At 32.5% G+C, this 21,232-nt stretch overlaps 1 long non-coding RNA gene across 2 annotated transcripts in view; it reads left to right on the top strand.

Moving 5' to 3' along the window:
- The window catches only part of LOC129138306 (uncharacterized), a 110,566-nt gene that overhangs the window by 54,617 nt on the left and 34,717 nt on the right, over positions 1 to 21,232 (top strand). The window contains exons 3-4 of one of the 2 annotated variants that reach the window (XR_010154591.1): positions 5,061 to 5,200; positions 10,289 to 14,216. This is a non-coding gene — a long non-coding RNA (uncharacterized LOC129138306). Of the gene's footprint in view, positions 1 to 5,060; positions 5,201 to 10,288; positions 14,217 to 21,232 lie in introns of those variants that run through there. The other variant, XR_010154592.1, reaches the window with a different exon arrangement.

The raw sequence follows: 21,232 nt of genomic DNA, 5'->3' as shown, positions 1-21,232 counted from the left end.
AAATCCTGTAATATCCCTAAAAGTAAATATGTGAATGCTCTGAGCATGTGTAGTGTAAGCACTTCGTAATGATGTACACATTACATCAAGCAAAATCCCGTAATATCCCTAAACGTAAACATGTGAATGCTTTGAGCATGTGTAGTGTAAGCATGTGTAGTGTAAGTACTTCGTTAATACTGTATATTAAATATAACTCACTTTACTCTTTATAGTGAAAGATTAGGTGACACTGAATTGATTTTCCTTCTCACTTATTCGGTTTCCATATGCTTTGAGAGTGCATATTTCCAGGTGGTTCTGGTAGAAAATTAGATAATACTATGGAGCAATGTATAAATATCAACATACATGTATTTTCAAAATGTAGTGTCCATAAAAAATAAAAACGATTTTTATTAAAAACCCAATTTATACACACTAAAAATGTATGTGCAATCAAAACATGCATTTTGAAAGGACACATAACAAACAAAATCATGTTAAATCCATTCGAATATTTGTTTGTTGTAGGGGGAAGGGCATAGACTTTGCGAATATAATGGTGCTGTAGTTTGGATATTTGACCCTCCAAATCTCCTGTTGAAATTTGACCCTCAGTGTTGAAGTGGAGCCTAACTGGGAAGCATTTGAGTCATGGGGACAGATCCCTCATGAACAGATTAATGCCCTCCCTGGGGGAAGTGAGTGAGTTCTCATTCGATTAGTTCCTATGAGAGCTGGTTATTAAAAACAGCCTGGCACCTTCCTCTCATCCCTCATCTCTCTCTCTTGCTCCCTCTCTTAGCATGTGATCTCTGCACATACTGGCTCCCTTTCTTCTTCTGCCTGGAAGCAGCCTGAAGCCTTCACCAGAAGTACACCATGCTTCTTGTACAGCCCACAGAACCGTAAGCCAAATAAACCTCATGTATATATCATATCATTTGTGTTGCCATAGAGGAATACCTGAGGATGGGTAATTTATATATTTGTGTATATATATAAAGATATGTAAAATAATATATTATATATTATATATAATATATACTATATAGTATATATTATATATAATATATAATGTATATTATATATTATATATAATATAATATATAATATATAATATAATATGTGTTATATATTACATATAATATATTATATAATATATGATATAATATATGATATAGAGTATATAATATATGATATAATATATTATATAATGTATAATATATGATGTAATATATAATGTACTATATATTATATAATATATAATTTATATATATTATATAATTTATATATTTGTGTGTATATATAAAGATATGTAAAATAATATATAATATATATTATATATTATATAATACATAATATATAATATATAATATATAAGATAATATATAATATATATTATATATAATATATATTATATAATATATAATATAACATATTATATATACAATATATTATATAATATATTATATAATATATAATATATTATATAATATATTATATAATATATTATATAATATATAATATAATATATTTTATATATAATATATTATATATATAATATATTATAGAATATATTATATAATATATAATAGAATATATAATATATTATATATTATGTAATATATTATAGAATATATATTATATATTCTATAATATATTCTATAATATATTATATAATATATATTATATAATATATTATATAATATATATTATATAATATATTATATAATATACAATACATTATATAATATATATTATATATTGTATTATATATTACATTATATTTTATATTATCTATATCATATATTATATTATATAATATATTATACTATATATTATATTATATAATATATTATACTATATATTATATTATATAATATATTATACTATATATTATATTATATATATTATAATATATATTATCTATTATAATATATATTATATCTTATATGATATATATTATATTATATATTATATATAATACATAATATATATTATATATTATATATAATATATATAATATATAATGTATAATATATTATTTTACATATCTTTATATATATACACAAATATATAAATTACCCATCTTCAGGTAATCCTCTATGGCAACACAAATGATATGTTATATACATGAGGTTTATTTGGCTTACGGTTCTGTGGGCTGTACAAGAAGCATGGTGTACTTCTGGTGAAGGCTTCAGGCTGCTTCCAGGCAGAAGAAGAAAGGGAGCCAGTATGTGCAGAGATCACATGCTAAGAGAGGGAGCAAGAGAGAGAGATGAGGGATGAGAGGAAGGTGCCAGGCTGTTTTTAATAACCAGCTCTCATAGGAACTAATCGAATGAGAACTCACTCACTTCCCCCAGGGAGGGCATTAATCTGTTCATGAGGGATCTGTCCCCATGACTCAAATGCTTCCCAGTTAGGCTCCACTTCAACACTGAGGGTCAAATTTCAACAGGAGATTTGGAGGGTCAAATATCCAAACTACAGCACCATTATATTCGCAAAGTCTATGCCCTTCCCCCTACAACAAACAAATATTCGAATGGATTTAACATGATTTTGTTTGTATGTGTCCTTTCAAAATGCATGTTTTGATTGCACATAACATATAATATAAATATATATAATAAAATTTTATATTATATATAATATAAATTATTATATCTATATTATTATATTTATATTATTATATATATAATATAAATTCATATTATATATATAACATATATTATATATTATTATATAAATTATACATAATACATAATATATATTATATATAATATTATATAATAATATATAATATATTATATGTAATATAATATTATATATTATATAATATATTATATAAATTATATAATATATATAATTATGCAGATTATATATAATATTATAAATAATACATAATAATATATATAATATATTATAATATAATAAATATATAATATAATACATATATATTTATATTTATAATACATTATATATTATATATACATTATATATAATATATAATATATATTATATATAATATATAATATATATTATATATTATATATTATATATAGTATATTATACATTATATATTATATATTTGATATATATTATATGTAATATATATTTATATATTTATAATATAATTATATATATTATATGTAATATATATTTTATATATATAATATATATAAATTATATATATAAATTACATATATAAATTATATATAAATAAATATATATAAATATATATATAAATTATATATATAAATTATATATATAAAATTATACATAATTATATATAAAATTAATATATATATAATTTTATTATATATTCTTATTATATATTATATATTATTATAAATATATTATATATAATAATATATATAATAAAACTATATATGTTGTTTATTATATAATATATGTTATATATTATATATTATAATATTTATTATATAATATATAATATATATTAGATAATATATTATATATTGTAATATATAATATATTATCTAATATATATTACATATTATATCATATATAATATAATATATAATATATTATATAATATATATTATATATTATATAATATATAATATATTATATAATATATATTATATATAATATGTATTATGTATAATAAATATGTTATATATAATATACTATATTATATGTTATATATAATATACTATATTATATTATATATTATATATCTAATATATCATATATAATATAATATAGTATATTATATATAATATAATATAGTATATTATATATAATATATAATATAGTATATTATATATATTATATATTATATATACCATATTATATAGTATATATATTACATATTATATAGTATATATAATATGTATTATGTATTATATATAATATGTATATATATTATATATTATATATAATATAGTATATATATCATATATAATGTAGCATATTATATATAATATAGTATATTATATATTATATGTAATATACTACACTATATATAATATATTATATATTATAGTATATAAAATATATTAAAATATGTATAAAATAAGAATATACATATAAATATATAAATTACCCATCTTCAGTTATTCTTCTGTGGCAACAAAAATGATATACATATGAGGTTTATTTGGCTCACAATAAGGCACTGCTATGGGTCATGCACTGGCTATATAAAAATGGAGAAGACATAACCTATGCCTTCAAAATAATAGCCGTGTAGTGGAAAAAAACAGAGAGTTAATTCAAATATTTAGGTTGAGAAATACCATAATAAAGGTATACACTAAGTGTTAGGGGAACAGAGAAGAGGAGATTCAGAATAAGACGACATTTCTTGGATGAGAAGATACTTGACTATTATGATGTAGACTCAGTATGAGACAGGATGCAAAGTTCCAGAATAATGTGTCTGTTTGAAGAAAGTTGCCAAACTCCTGCTTATGGCTATTGCAAAAATTAGAACTAGTAACTGAGTATTAAATTCTCCATTTTAAGATTTAATTTTCTAATAAATGCTTTTGTAGTTTCTAAAATATATAGCTATGTGACAAAACTGCCTATAAGACTTCCAGATCTGACCCACTTTCAAAGTACTTTTCTATGTCATTTATTTCACTCCAATTTGCTGAGAAAATCAGTTGACTAGTGTGAAGTTAATTTTGTTTTTGATAAGGTTAAAATGACTTCTTTTTTTGGGGCCTTGAAATCCCTGGGAACTATTTTTCTAAACTCTGATTTAATCCATTTATATTTGGTCAGTGTTTGTGTTTCATCTTTTTGTTAAGTGATTTTAAACAAGAACTCATAATTTGTGCATATGTGTATTTATATATGATGTATATCAGCATATATCTCTTTTTTTCTTAAAAAGAAAATAGAAAGATTATGTTTATATAGGCTGCTATTAACCCAGTATGTGAGCATGATGTCGAAAATGTTTTTCCTTACAGATTCTACTAAAATGGCAAGACTTTCCTGAAATAACATTTAGTATTTGTTTTCCAAACAAACCCCTGGGTTTATTTTGTAAAAACTCATGAATTTTTTTATTCATCTCGTATCCTTTTTAGGGCTGCTCTATGCCAAAGGAAATAAGATTAAAGCAACACAGGAAGAGTTCTGGTTGGCAATAAGACACAATGGATATATCTTGCATGGGATTTGAAAGGAAGAGTAGAAAAATCTACATGAGTACTCTTGGGGGAAAAGAGTAAGTTAAAATTCTTAAACTCTTTTCAAATGATAAGTCAGACCTTAAAAAATAGTCTAGTCCTCAAATTGATAATAACTTAAATTTAGCTCCAAATCTTCTTTAGAAAAGGAAGAAATCTAACTCTTAAAAATCTATAAAGCCCAGTGGCAATACTAAAGCTGGTATTGACAAAACACTTAAATAGATCTATTCCCTGAATGTTTACTTTTGTGGTTCAGATAGTTTAAGATGTAGCATACCCTGGGAATTTTCCTCTCTTTGCTTTAAGTATTAACAGTGCTTGAAATAAAATATGTTTATGATGAAACCTAAGAGAATAGATTTCTTTTGAACCCTCCCCTCTGCCTCCAGTGCCCCCAGTCACTGTCCTCAACTTCAGAATGCATCAAGGTTTAGAACTTGCTTTGATATCAATAGAAATGCTGCATTTTGCGAGATACATGGGCATAAAGTGGAGTTAAGTTTAGGAAAGATGAGTGCTAGTGCCAAGAATGGGTATCTAACTTTAAAAGTATCAAGGTACACAAATGACAGGATACAAATATCTTCCCCAAAATAAATTCAAGACCCTTTAAGTCACATAGATTCACATTTTCTACCATCTCTCTGAAAACCTAATAACTAATAGTTTTGGATTTCCCTATATGTCCATGGCTGCAAATCGGAGTTGCACTATTCAGGAATCTGTTTTGATAGGTCAGTTTATGTGAGCCAGTGGATTTTAATAACCGAAAAAATAAAACAAAAATGCTGTCAATAAAAACATAAAAATATTACATTGAAGAGTCTCTGGCAGTTTTAAGACATTGTAGTCTCTTGAAACTGAATTAGCAAAAGAAGGCAGATGTTATTTGCAAATTTTTGTGGCTTTACAAGAAAATAAGTAGTAATGATGCTGGCTACCTTGAGTAAAGAACATTAAGAATACCTCTCTGTATGTATGTGTATTTGTTTCAAGCAAAGTGTAAAATTCACACCTTCTCTAGAATGTCTGGATGGCCTGGCCAATGCCTGGCAAGTTTTCAAAGAATGTTTGGTGACATGCTGTACTTTTGTTTTGTATGCTGCTTCTTTTGTATGTGCCAAAGTTCAACTTTGGTCTTGGTGTTTGGCCATAAATATCTCCTCAGCCTTGGATTTGGCTTCAGCTATTGTGATAACCGAATGGTGAATGCCTACTACAGTGTCACTTTATTTAAAATTTCCAATAAATAATGATATCAATAAGCTTTTGATACCATAGATTATCATATATCCAATTTCAGAAACACAGAAAGTTATATTATTTGATTTTATATGCATTATAAATGAATAGAACATTCTAGATGTAAGTTGATGCGGAAAATTCCCTGAAATGTTTTCTATGTTGCAAATTCATCAATAAGTTGATATGTATAGATGTTATTTCAAAGGTAAGATACTTCAATAATGATCACTGTAAAATTGTGTGTTTATAGAGTGGTTAAGAATTTTAAGTAATTAAAGTAAGGGAACAGCACTTACAGCATTAAACCATTTCACAATATGTTTGATTTTTAATTATTTAATTTCAATTAGAATAGCAATTAGGACAGGAATCTTTCAAGGAAAAGTCTTACTTGTTAATATTTTACAGCTTGTGAAAATGAATTAATGAGCAGAATGTCCTAACAAAGCATATTTAATTAAACCTGAAAACAATACACGCCATACAAATTAATTTCTTACAGTTCTGAATCTATGGAGACTACACATTTAAATAAGTTTGTGAAAATTATTGCTGTAAACTGCCTAGCGTTTTCAGTACTGAAGATAAAGAATTTATGAGATTTGGCCAAGCTGTGGATTTTAGCTATGAAGTTCCGTAAGGAAACACAAGAACAAAAGTCTTCCAGAATTATATTCTGTCCTGTACTATGTCAATAGTAATATTGCTAAAAGTATTCTATTTATATACTATATATGGAATATAGAGAGAGGACTATTTTAAAAAGTTGGACAGCAAGATGAAATAATGATGAATTCTATGTTTCTGCCTTACTCATTGCTTAGAGATTCCTAAGTTTTACACAGTTGACATTACAGGGAGTCAGGCTGAAAATACATTTCTAGGCCCGGGACACCAAGAACAGTCACACTTCCCAGGCCTGAGGTGAAGCGGCACATTGCACCTGGATAACTATTACCTTGGCTGAGATAAGTAGCTCCACTTGCCAGAGCTGGACTGAGATAGCACCACCCGTTCTAGGGAGGCAGAGTAGAAGCTGAGCTGAGACACCCCACGCTACAGGCCAAACAACTGTAGAATCTTACTTCCCTGAAGCTGGACTAGACCCCTAGCATCTGAGCTTCTGAGACACCCCCTGGGGGGCAAGAAGCAGCACAGCAATGACTCTATTCCCCGGGATGGAGTGGAATCATTGCTGTGTTGCTTCTTGCCTTTCCCAACTGGGCTCAAACAATAGCCATGCTCAGTCATTTTAGGGTACTTGCTGCTGCTGCACCTGGCCTCAACAGTTTGGGATACTGCTAAGCCCCATCATCCTATGGTCTAGATTCACCACTACATGATATCTCATCTGCAGGGACCCAAGTTGCCACTGAACCCTATTATCTCAGGCTCCTGAATTACAACTGTACCCTGCACTCCAGGCTTAAACCCACAGAACTCTCTTTCTCCCTTAGAGTCAGGCCAGGTCTGTGTTCTGCTATCCAGGGGTATAATCAGAGCTTCAACTACACCTCCTAGACCTGAGCTGCTACAGGGTGCATCAGAGTCAGATCCTTGTGCCGTGGGCACCCTACATCCAACTCTGACAGAGAAAGCCAACCTGCACCCTAAGATTTAGATGCCACAATGGATTCACAAGACACTAAGCCTAGGGCCCTGGCTCCACAGCCACTCGGAGTACCTGCACCCAGAACTAGGACCATGGCAGCTGCTTGTAGGCCATATTAGATTTAATACTAAGAGAAATATCCCCATCTATATCTCTCCATTATGGGGAATGCAGGTGGAGGTACAGAAAACCCCCAAATCCCATACCTCCAAAGATATTTACAATCTATGCCACCACTACTATTACCACAAATTTCTACCACATAGGCCACTGAGACACCCACAGTTATTACTAATGCTGAATGCAGCTACAGAATCTAAAAGACCACCCATGCACATAGCTGTATGTGCAGGAGTCACAATACCTTTCCCAAATGGTGCTCTAAGACTCAACCACAGATGAAAGTGTTTCTTAACAAAAGTCACTCTAGAAAATCTGAAAAAGGTGATTGTCCTATCAGATGCATAGACATCAACATAGAAACACAAGAAACATGAAAAAGCAAGGAAATATGACACAACCAAAGGAACATAATAATTCTATAGTATTAGATTCCAACAAAAAGGAAATCAACAAATTGCCATAAAAGGAATTCAAAATACTGATATTCAGGAAACTCAAGGAAACCCAAGAAAATACAGACAGTTCCTAGGAAAACACTTCATGATATGAACATGAAATTCATCAAAGACATAGATATCGTAAAAGAAGAATCAAACAGATATACTGCAGCTGAAGAATCCAATGAATGAAATATTGTAAATACAATAGAGAGCTTTAACTGCAGATTTGATCAAGCAGAAGAAAGAATTTCTGAACTTGAAGATAGGTCATTTGAAATTATACACTTAGAGAAAATCAATATAAGAATGAAGAAGAGTCAAGAAGTCTACAAGATTTATGAAATGGCATTAAGCAAAGAAATACTTGTCTTATGGAATTTCCAGAAGGAAAATAGATTAAAAAGGCATAGAAAACTGCTTTAATAAAAAAAATGCTGAAAACTTTCTAAGTCTGGAAAGAGATATGGACATTCAGATCAAGCAAGCTCAAAAGTCCCCAAATATGTTTAACCCAAAAAGGGCTTCTTTGAATCATGTGTTAGTCAAATTGTTAAAAGTCAAAGACTGAGAATTCTAAAAACTGCAAGAGAAAAGCATCAAGTTACATATAAGGGAATGCCCATTAAACTAACAGCAGATTTCTTAGCAGAAACCTTACTCACAAGGAGAGAATGAAATGGTATATTCAAAGTACTGAAAGAAAAAAGTTTGGCAGCCAAAACTACTATACTCAGCAAAGCTATTCTTCAGAAATGAGGGAGGAAGGAAGTCTTTCCCAAACAAGCAAAAACAAGAAATTAATCACCACTAGACCTGCCATACAAGAAACATTCAAGGGAGTCCTGTGTTTGAAAGTGAAAAGATCATCATCATCATCATGCAAATATGCAAAAGTATAAAACTCACTGGTATAGCAGATTCACAAAGGAGAGTGAGAAAAGAGTCAGATATTACCACTACAGAATACCACTCAGCTGCAATGATAAATAATAAAAGAGAAAGAAAGGAAACAAGGATATACAAAACAACCAGAAAACAATTAACAAAATGACAGGAGTAAGTCCTCACCTCTTAATAATAATCTTGAATGTGAACAGATTTAATTCTCCACCTGACTATACTGTATGCTGCCTTCAAGAAGCTTATTTCACTGTAAAAACACATATAGACAAAAAAAGAAAGAATGGGAAAAAAAATTCTGTGTAAATGGAAGCCAAAAATGAGAATGAGCAGGAGTAGCTATACTTAAAGAAACAGTCATTGATTAAAAAACCATAAACAAAGAAAGTCATTATATAAATATAAAGGGATCAATTCCACAAAAGGATATAACAATTGTAAATATTTATGCTCCCTATACTACTGCACCCAGATATATAAAACAAATATTGTTAAATCTAAAGGGAGAGATAGACTCTAATGCAATATTAGTTGAAAACTTCAACACCCCACTCTAAGCATTGGACAAATCATCCATACAGTAAATCAACAAAGAAGCATTGGATTTAAACTGCATGGTAGACCAAACGGACCTAACAGACTTTTACAGAACATTTTATTTAACAGCTGCAGTATAGACATTCTTTTCATCGATGCATAAAATATTCTCCAGGGTAAACCACAGATTAGGCTACAAAACAGGAACAGAACATAGAATTTAGAAATAAGTTTATGCATTTTAATCTCATTGTCTTTTGACACAGGTGCCAAGAACATGCACTGGGGAAAGGACATCCTCTTCAATACTCCATTAATGGCTGGGCCTGGTGGCTCACGCCTGTAATTCCAGCAGTTTGGGAGGCTGAGGCGGGCAGATCACGAGATCAGGAGTTCGAGACCAGCCTGGCAAATATGGTGAAACCCTCTCTCTACTAAAAATACAAAAATTAGCTGGACGTGGTGGCACGCAGCTGCAGTCCCAGCTACTCAGGAGGCTGAGGCAGAAGAATCATTTGAACCTCAAAGGCAGAGGTTGCAGCGAGCAGAGATCGCACCACTGCACTCCAGCCTGGGTGACACAACAAGACTCCGTCACAAAACAAAACAAAACAAAACAAAACAAAAAAACAACAAAAAAACCCTCCATTAATTTATTTACAACCTTTTGCCAGAACCACACTGTCTTGCTTATTGCAACTTTGTAGTGAATTTCAAACTGGGAAGAATGAGTGCACCAACTTTATTCTTTTTTTCAAGATTGCTTTGCCCATTCTAGGTCCTTTGCATTGCCACATAAATTTGAGGAGTATCCTGCCAATTTCTGCAAGAAGAAAAGTAGTTAAGATTTGGATAGGTATTGTGTTGAATCTGTGGATAAATTTGAGGAATATTGCTATCTTAACCACATCAGGTCTTTCAATTTGTGAACATAATGTCTTTTCATTTACTTATGTCTTCTTTACTTCATTTCAACAATGTTTGTTGTTTCCAATGTATAAGTCTTAACACATTTGTTAAAGTTATTTTTAAGTATTTTGTTCTTTTTTGAGGCAATTGTGAATGAAATTTTTCTTTAAATTTTATGTCTGGAGTGTTCACTGCTATTGGATAAATACAGTTGGTTTTTGTATATTGGTCCTGCAATTTAGCTAAAGTCACTGATTCGTTCGAATAGCTTTTCAGGAGTGTGTGGAACCCTTAGGACTTTATCCATTTAAGATTAAGTCACTTGTGAGTATACTTAGTTTTACTTGTTCCTTCAAACCCAGATGGCTTATAGTACTTTTAATTGCATTATTACCTGATTTTTTTTGTTTGTTTTCTTCTTGGTCAGCTTTTTGTTTGACCAGCTAGTATTGGTGCCTCAGGCAGTTGTAGTATTAAATAATTGCCATGGCATTTTACAAAATTAATTTTAAAAAATCAGCCTGATATAAAAGTCTGGCAGAGACACAACAAAAATAGAAAACTTTAGGCCAATATTTCTTATGAACATGCATGCAAATATCATCAACAAAATATTAGCAGACTAAATCCAGCAGCATATCAAAGCATAATACACCACGACCAAGTAGGCTTTATTGCTAGTATGCAAGGCTGGTTCAACATACACATATCAATAAATGTGATTCACCACATAAACAGAATTAAAAGCAAAAACCATATGACCTCTTCAATAGATGAAAAAAAGAGCTTTTGATAAAATCCAGCATTCCTCCATGATAAAATCTCTCAATAGGCTAGAAATCAAAGAAACATATCTCAAAATAATAAGAGCCATTTATGACAAACCCACAGTCAACATTATACTGAATGGGTAAAAGCACAAATAATTTCCCTTGAGAACTGGAACAACCATTCCTATTCAACTAAGTACTGGAAGTCCTTCTCAGAGCAATCAGGCAAGAGAAAGAATTAAAAGGGGTCCAACTAGGAAAAGAGAAAGTCAAACTATCTCTCTTCACTGATTATATGATTCTATACCTAGACTATCCAAAGAACTCTACCAAAAGGCTTTTAGAACTGATAAACAATTTTAGTAAACTTTCAGGATGCAAAATCGATGTACAAATATCAGTAGCATTTCTATTAATGAACAATATCCAAGCTGAGAATGAAATCAAGGACACAATCCCATTTACAATAGTCCCAAAGAAAATGAAATAAACAAATGGCAAAACATTCCATGCTCATGGATTGGAAGAATTGATATTGTAAAAATGACCATTCTCTCTAAGGAAATTTACAGATTCAACACTTCCTGTCAAAGTACCAATGTCATTCATTGCAGAATTAGGAAAAAAACTATTCTAAAATTTATAGGGAAGCAATGAAGAATCTAAGTAGCCAAAGTAATGTTAAGCAAAAAGGACAAAGCCAGATGCAGCATACTATTTAACTTCAAACTATACTATTCTACAGTAACCAAAACAGCATGGTAATGGTACAAAAAACAAACACATAGGCCCATGAAACAGAGTACAGAACTCAGAAATAAAGCCATACACCTACAACCATCTGATATTCAACAAGGCTGACAAAAACAAGCAATGGGGATAGGACTTCCCATTCAATAAATGGTTCTGGGACAACTGACCAGCCATATGCCCAATATTAAAGCTAGACCCCTACCTTTCATCATTTATAAAAATTAATGCAAAATAGATTAAAGTTTGAATTTAATACCTCAAACTATAAATATAATGGAACACAACCTAGGAGATACTCTTCTCAACATCAGCCTTGGCAAATAATTTTTGGCTAAGTGCCCAAAAGCCATTGCAACAAAAACAAAAATTGACAAGTGGAACCTAATAAAACTAAACAGCATTTGCACAGTTAAAAACCAACCAAACAAAAAAATGTATCAACAGAATAAACAGACAACCTACAGAATTGAAGAAGATATTCACAAACTATGCATCAGACAAAGGTTTAATATCAATATCAAGAATCTCTAGGAAACTTAAGTCAATAAGCAAAAAACGACAAGAACATCACTACAAATGGGCAAAGATAGTGCTGGGCAAACAGGATATCCATATGCAGAAGAATGAAACTAGACCCCTATCTCTCACCATCTACAAAAATAAAATAAAAATCAATTAAAGACTAAAATCTAAAACCTCAAACTATAAAACTACTAAAAGAAACATTGGGGAAAATCTCCAGGATATTGGTCTGGGCAAGAATTCCTTGAGTATTACCCTACAAGCACGGGCAACTAAAGCAGCAATGAACAAATAAGATCACATCAAGCTAAAAAGCTTTTGCTTAGAAAAATGAGCAAGAAAGGGAAGAGCCAACTCACAGAATGAGAAAAAGTATTTGCAAATTATTCATCTGACAAGGGATTAATAACCAGTATATATAAGAAGCTCAAACAACTCTATAAGAAAAAATGTGCAAAATGTTTGAATAGCTGTTTCTCAAAAGAAGACACACAAATGGCTAACAGATAAGAAAAGGTGCTTAATAACATTGACCATCAGAGAAATGCAAATCAAAAGCATTTTAGAAACGCTAATATCCAAAAGACAGTCAATAACAAATGCTAGTGAGGATGTGGAGAAAAGGGAAGCATTGCACACTGTTGGTGGGAAACTAAATTAATATAGTCACTGTAGAGAACAGTTTGAAGGTTCCTCAAAAACTAAAAACACAACTACCATATGATCCAGCAATCCTACTGCTGGGTATATACCCAAAAGAAAGGAAATAAGTATATTGAAGAGATAAATGCACATCTGTGTTTACTGCAGCACTGTTTACAATAACTAAGATTTGGGAGTAACCTAAGTGTCAAATTGTGGTAAATATGAACAATGTAGTATTATTCAGCAGTAAAAAATGACATCCAGTCATTTGCCACAGCATGGATGGAACTGGAGATTATTATGTTGAGTGAAATAAGCCAGGCACAGAAAGACAAACATCACATGTTATCACTAATTTGTGGGATTTAAAAATCAAATTAACTGACTCATGGGCATAGAGAATAGGATGGTTACCAGAGGTGGGGAAAAAGGTAGTTGGAGGTTGGGGGGAGGCATGGTAAACGGGTACAAAAAAATAGAAAGAATGAATAAGACCTACTATTTGATAGCACAATAGGGTGATTATAGTCAATAATAACTTAATTGTATATGTTTTAATAACTTAAAGAATGTAATTAGATTGTTTGTAACTCAAAGAAGAAACGCATGTGGGATGGATACCCCATTCTCCATGATGTGCTTATTTCACATTGCATGCCTGTATCAAAACATCTCACGTACCCATAAATACATATACCTACTATGTACTCACAAAATTTTGAAAAAAATTTGTTTAAAAGAGATATGTGGAAGAGTAGAAAGTAAAAGTTGTCTGCAAGCTTTTCTGGCATTTATTTTACAAACCCTTATGGCCTTAACAGAATTACAAACAGTGAGGAAGTAAAAGAGAGTTTGAATTTTAAGATATATCAATAGTATTTTTGGGTTAAATTTTAATTTTGAACTTTCAGAATAGTTGTAAGAACAGTGCAAAGAACTCTATAAACTTTGTCCAGATTCCACAGTTTTTAACATTGTACATTTTTCTTCTCTCTCTTTTTCTGTTTTGAGCTGTTTACAAGTTGCAGACATGACGGCCCAAATTCCTGAAATTTTCTGTTTCCTAAAAGCAAAGGAATTCTTCTTTATAACCCTAATACACCCAACAAAATAAGAAAATTAACGTTAATGCAATACTGTTGTCTAATTCCCAGAACTTCAGATTTTCCCAGTTTTCCTTATAGTGCCCATTATAGAGTAAAATAAATTGTTTCCCCTTTTCTTCATTTCTTTTTTGGTCTATGAACCAATTCAGGAGCACACATTGCATTTAAAGGCCATACCTCTTAGACTTTTGAAATCTTTCTTCATGTATCATGGCCTTGACTTTTAAAAAAGATACAGATTTTCTGTGGTGTTTTCTTATAATTTATTTTCAGTTATGCATGTTTTTGGCAGGAATACCACAAAAATAATGCACTGTTCTTAGTCCATCCTAACAGAAGGCATAAATATTTGGACTATTGATGATATCATTTACCATTTGTTTAAAATAATCTGTCAGATTTTCTTCATTTTAATGTTAATTAATAAGTATCTCAAACTTATTAAATAACAAGTAAATAAAAGTATTTTGTGGAAACATACTTTCAGACTATGTAAATAGCCTGTTCCTCATCAAATACTCATCTACTAATTTTAGCATCCATTGATAATCCTTTTCTGAATCAATGATTTCTAAGATTATTGCCAAGCGGTGCTTTTCTAATTCCATCCTCCCTTCTATATTTGTTAGTTGGCATTCTACTATAAGGCAGGAGCTTATTTTCTATTCCTACTTTATTCAAGACGTTACAATATGTTATTATCATTATTTTGATGCTAAAATTTTTGCAGGTTTAATCAGTGGGTTCCCTTCAACTCAACTTTTTTTGCTCTTTTAAAATGTCCCCATTAATCTTTGAATAAGCTTTCTTACATTTTGCCATGATAGAATGCTCTAGATTTATCTCATTTGTTTTCTAACCCATGCCCTGAAATCAGCCATTTCTCAAAGAATCAGGTTTCTTTTATTGGAGAATGAATGTAGAACCCAAAATCTGGGGACTTGGTATGTGCTAATTACTGCCAGTGTGCCATTGTTTTCAGGACTCCTTACAGGATAGCTAGAAAATTATGTGTGTGCATATACAAACTCACATACACATATATCTATGTATCTATATTTATATTGAAAATCATTAAGTTCACACTGATACCTCAAATTTACTCCAGCCATTCTCCCTTAAGTATTTTTACCTTCTTTATTCAACAGTAGACACCCAATTTCTATTATTCTGAATTCACTCACTTATTTGCTAAATCTTCTTGTCTTCAACTAATTCGAAAATTTGAAGAGGTTTGTTGGTGTCAGTCTTGTAAAACATGCTGGTTATGGTGACCAAGTTCCTTCCTAGCTCCAAAGTCACTGACTCATACTACTGAGCAGTTGACTTTCCACAGGAAAGGGATTGAGAAGGAGCTAGCTAGAGCATTTTGAAGGGGCATTTTTCTTACCTACTAATATGGTTTCGATGTGTGTTTTCTCCAAATCTCGTGTTGAAATGTGATCCCCAGTGTTGGAGGTGAGGCCTGGTGGAGATGTATGGGTCATGTAGGCATAGCCTTCATTAGTGGCTTGGGGCTCTTCCCCTGGTAATGAGTGAGTTCTCATTGTCAGTTCACAGATATTCACGTGAGAGTTAGTCATTTAAAATAGCCTGGCACCTACACACTCTCTCTCTTGCCATGTGATGTGCCTGCTCCCACTTCCCCTTCCACCATGATTGTAAGCTTCCTGAGGACTCACCAGAAACAGATGCCAGCACCATGCTTCCTAACAGCCTTCAGAAGCGTGAGCTAAAACAAACCTCTTTTCTTTATGAATTGCCCAGTCTTGGGTGTTTCTTTATAGTAACACAAATTGACTAACAAAGAGACTCATAAAAGAAATTACCTTAGCAATGAGGTAAAGTGGATGGTAAATCCTGAGTAGAGATGATCTTCTCTTTCCTAGTAAGTGCCTCTGTGGAGGGAGTAAGATAAACAAATCGTAAATAGAACTGGCTGCATGGTGATTCTAGTAAGAAGAATCGAAGACAGCCTTTAAAAAAGTTACTGGAGCCTGGGCATGGTGGCTCACACCTATAATCCCAGGACTTTGGCAGGCTGAGGTGGGAGTATCACTTGAGCCCAGGAGTTTGAGACCAGCCTAGGGAACATAGTGAGACCCTGTCTCTACAAAACATTTTAAAAATTGGTTGTGCATGGTGGCATGTACCTGTGGTCCTAGCTACTCAGGAACCTGAGGCAGGAGAATAGCTTGAGCCCAGGAGATTGAGGCTCCAGTGAGTTGTCTTCACACCACTGCACTCCAGCCAGGGCAACAGAGGGCGATCTTTTCTTGCAGGATCTCAAAAAAAGAGAAAAGTTGCTGGGCCTCAGTCAAGGCATGGAAGCTAAAGGGAATTGACAGAACTGAAGCAGCCATGTAAAGAATAAGAGTTGTCTGTGAAGAAAAATGATTGATGTCCAGACAGTGCCCCCTCCCACAATACCTTGACGTTAACTGAAGATACTGAAACCATGGAATGGTCTTGGGGATGGAAGAAAAAATAAAAGTGACTGAGGAAAAATCAACTTCAGCTCAGAAATAAAACTGAGCTTGTTACATACATACATATAAAACTTGTTACAGCAAATAAAGTGCTATTTCCTGAGCCCCCAGGTTTATGGACTGAAATTCATAGCCACCACATATGGAAGTGGTATAAGAGAACCACACAAATATTTAAAAAGGGAATTAAATATTAATACATAATTTTCAATGCCCCTAACAACCATACAACTAGACTGTTATGGTAAACTACAGAGTTAATGAAATCATGACTTGTCATAGCCTGACGCAACTAGAAGACACTTTTTACCCAAATTATTTTTACAAACATGATATAAAACTTCAAAACAACCTCTTTTTAAGATAGCTTTTCAATTTGTATTCCAAATTTATATAATTAGATTATATAAAGACTTTTAATGACAGATTTTTTTTTGCAATGATCTCTGCATTCATGACTTTCCTTGCGCTTTGTAAGTCATAATCCTAAACTAAGTTCCCAGGTGGGAAGCATCATCTTTTGACATCACCTTGACAAATGCTCCATATTATGCACATCTACTCTGCCTCTGTCAACAATCAGGAAAAGGCACTGGATTATAGAATCTATTTTTGTCCAACAAGCTTCTCATTTGCTTTGCTTGTCACAGCAGGTTATCTTGGCCTTCTTTTTGCTGACTCTAACTTTTCCTTCTCATTCTGCATAATGCACACATGTCCCAGACTTCTAAGCAGTTACAGAACTTGAATCACAAAACAATATGAAAATTAGTGTGTTTGTATCCTATTGCTTTGACCTAACCTTGGTTGGTTCCCTGATCTATGTATCCTTGTTTGCCACAAACTCCTTTCCTTTCTTTACTCGTGTAATTTCCTCACCAGTGATGAAGTTTTGTGTGTCAGTGTTTTAACCGTCCTTAAAGGCTCTCCTTAAACCACATCTTCTGAGAGGACATTCCAAAATTTTCCCATGTGAGTTTCTATTTTTTAATTTTTTTTTCTTTCTTGGTTCTATCATTGCAATGTATACCACTGATATAGCATTTAACTCATTCTTTCTCTGGATTATAATTACTTGGGGAAAATACAACTAGGTAAATGCAAAGTAGCCTCAGAGAAAAAGTAGATATGGTTTTATAATATAAAACTTTGGAAAGAAGGACTGATGATGTTCAAATTTTTATTACAAATTCAGGGGTACATGTGCAGGTTTATTGCATGGGTGTATTGCATAATGCTGGCATTTGGGATTCTGGTGAACCCATCACCCAAAGAGTGAACATAGATACCCAATAGGTAGTTTTTCAACCCTTGTCCTCCTCTTTCCCTCCCCACTTTTAGAGCCCTCAGTGTCTATTATTTTCATCTTTATGTTCCTGTGTACCCACAGTTCAGCTTCCACTTATGAGAAAATGCAGTGTTTGATGTTCTGTTTCTGTGTTGATTCACTTAGGATAATGACCTCCAGCTGCATCCATGTTGCTGACAAGGACATGATTTTTTTTTTATGTCTGTGTAGTATTCCATGGTGCATATGTACCACATTTTCTTTATCCAATCCATCCGCTATGGACACTTAAGTTGATTCCATGAGCTGATCCACAAATTTAAGAGTTTAGAACAGAGGGCAGCCAGCTTTTTCTGTAAAGAATTAGATAGTAAATATTTTTGGCTTTGTGAGTCATTTCTGTTGCTACTATCAAACTTTACCATTGTCGTATGAATGCAGCCACAGACAATATGTAAATGAAAGGGTGTGTTGTGCCATTCACAGTAGAAAAGACATGGCATCTACCTAAGTGCCCATAAGGATGGAAACAGAGAGACACTAGGGATGCCTAAGGGGAAAGGGAGGGAGGGGGCAATGGTTGATAAACTATCTATTGGGTACTGTGTTCACTAATTGGGTGATGAGTTCAACTGAAGCCCAAACCTCAGCATCATGCAACATATCCATGTAACAAACCTACACGTGTATCCTTTGAATCTAAGATTTAAACAAAAATATCAGGATGGAGTGTGGCTGTGTTTCAATGCAACTTTATACAAAAACAGGTAGTGAACAGAATTTAACCTATGGGCTGATTTGTTGACCCCTGAGCTTGAAAGTCATCATAATGAGGAAAAGAAAGTACTAGTTGACCTTTTTGTAAGTATGATTGCAATGTTGGTATAACCAGATTTTAATATTTTTCTATCATCTGAATCAATTTCCAGTTTCTCATTGAATATTTTCATTGTATGTGCTATAGATAACTCATATTCTCTATGCTAAAGCTAAATTAATTTCCTTACCCAGGACAAGGGTTCTCATCTATTAAATCAAAGATTACATAATATTACCAGCAATTTAGCTTCTAAATCCATGTTTCTTTATTTACTAATGCTCAATAAATATCTCAGTGCTCTCAATTCTAAATATCTATTAATTATTGTTCAAAGAGAATTCTCCATGGGTCTCTCATACCTGCACTTCTTTTAACCAGAGGCATTCACAGTTTTGTCCAGACTGTCTTTTCAAGGATGTATGTATAGCAAATAGCCTTGTAAGACAGAGACAGGGTCTTGCCCCTAGAACAGATGACAGGTTTGTTTGTTGTCAAGTATAATAAAGATAATGCCTTCCTCCAGGGCAAAGGTTGAGCAGGTTTTCAGGCAGCCCGTTATAAACAATTGGAGATTCCTAAGATTGGATTTCTCAGCTGTGACACACACTCATTGTGCTTACAGCATCCACCTGTGCCTGCCTCTGTCATGACCATGAGACTTAGAGGCCAATGTTTACATTGATGCTCTTGCTGCCCACTGTGCCAAAAGTAATAACACCCTTTTTTTCTAGCTGAGGAGTCTTATGTCTTCTGCCAGCATTCATGAAATAGTGGCAGGCTGCTTGTTGGCTTACAAGCAGGCTAAAATCTGAGACCCTTCTTAGTTTTAATTGTTTTTGCCAGCATCTATTGAATGGTGGTAAGTACTTTACATACATACTCCCATTTAAGTCTTACAACCCTGTGAGCTGGATGCTATTATTTCCCATATCCACTTTATTCCCTCTCACTGTAAAAGTAATTATTCCAAATTGGTGGCACGTGGCTGCTCATAGTTATTAAGGGTCATAACTCGAACTCCTTCAACCAAGACATATTTTCTTTCCTTGGTCTAGTTTGCAAAAACTACCTAGGGAAGAGCTCTAATTAATCTAGCTTTCTTGGTATTTACCTACGGACAAATAAACTGTGAATGAATGTTGGAGTGGAGTGGGTACGAAGGTGATAGGAGAACATGAGAGTTTTTCTGCATTCAGTAATGCAGCAATCTAATTGAGTCATACCATCTCATTGTTCATTTGCTCTATAATTAAGAGGGAAAAATACAATTATTTGGAGATGAAGACATCAAGCCAACGTTAAACATGAGAATTGACTAGAGAAAACAAGATATTTGTTCATAATCTTGTGCAATGATAAGAGTAGTATTTGTGAAACCTAAAATGGTCATCAATAAATCAGCAACCAGGTTGGGTGCTGTGGCTCACGCCTGTAATCCCAGCACTTTGGGAGGCTGAGGTGGATGGATCACCTGAGGTCAGGAGTTTGAGACCACCCTGGCCAACATGCTGAAACCCCGTCTCTACTAAAAATACAAAAATTAGCTGGGCATGGTGGCATACCCCTGTAATCCTAGCTACTCGGGGGGCTGAGGCACAAGAATCACTTGAACCCAGGAAGTGGAGGTTGCAGTGAGCCAACATTATACCACTGCACTCCAGCCTAGGCGACAGAGCGAGACTCATCTCAAAAATAAATAAATAAATAACATAAAATAAATCAGCAATCAGCAAAGCCTAACATTTCCTTTGGAAGCTGATGAGGAAGGTACCAAACACTTGGGCCTTGCACTAAAGACAAAATTGAATGAACTCCAGCCTACCTTTTAAACGTTGCTAAATGGCTACCTGCAAATTCTTATTTTAGCAGCCATCTTTAATTTTAACTAGCATGAAAGCATTCTTAATT

Source organism: Pan troglodytes, chromosome 22 (genome assembly GCF_028858775.2).
Source record: "Pan troglodytes isolate AG18354 chromosome 22, NHGRI_mPanTro3-v2.0_pri, whole genome shotgun sequence".
Classification (NCBI taxonomy): Eukaryota; Metazoa; Chordata; class Mammalia; order Primates; family Hominidae; genus Pan; species Pan troglodytes.
Note: the sequence above shows the minus strand (reverse complement) of the source record. Positions and strands in the feature narration are given on the sequence as shown.